Source organism: Carassius auratus, unplaced genomic scaffold (assembly GCF_003368295.1).
Source record: "Carassius auratus strain Wakin unplaced genomic scaffold, ASM336829v1 scaf_tig00020494, whole genome shotgun sequence".
Lineage (NCBI taxonomy): Eukaryota > Metazoa > Chordata > Actinopteri > Cypriniformes > Cyprinidae > Carassius > Carassius auratus.
The window spans coordinates 55001-55697 of record NW_020525032.1 but is presented as its reverse complement, the minus strand read 5'-3'; positions in this window follow the sequence as shown (position 1 = coordinate 55697).

Sequence of the window (697 nt, the reverse complement as noted above, 5' to 3'; positions counted from 1 at the left end):
GATTCTCTGATTTTTTGTCATAAAAGAGAAATGTATGATTGTGACTCATACAGTGTATTGTTGTCTATTTCTACAGATATACATCTGTGACACTGATGCTGCTTCTGTGCTGCAGGGACACGTGTTTGATTTAATGTTCTTTTGCTGCAGTTTATGGATTATAACATTGTTGCATCTATTCTTTGTGTAAATTGTGTTGATGACAGATGCATTTGAAATTCATTGTTAAGTCTATAATTACAAAACCCGTCCTGGTGTGTGTTTGTGTGTGTGTGTGTGTGTGTGTGTGTGTGTGTGTGTGTGTGTGTGAGAGAGAGAGATATAGCGTGTGTGTGTCTTCCAGCAGAGGGCAACCACAGATCTTCTAATCTCTCACAGCCTCAATCTTCATCATTTTCAGGAGAACAGAACACACACACACACACACACACGGGGACAGCTAGGAATTCTGGGTAAACACACTCTTCCGGAATCTCTCGTGACCTGTCGAGCGGCTTTCCCGCGGCGGTTTGCTTGTGCGTCACGAGCGTCACGAACTCACCTGCGGCGCCATGGCAACATCAACAACAACCACAATAAGGTGCCGCTTTCCCGGGAGATCCTGAGGAATGTGTTTGTAGAGTACGCGGTCGTCATGGCGACCGAGGCCGTCCCCGCGGGAAACCTCTTACCTGCCGCGGCACACCTGCGCGAGCGT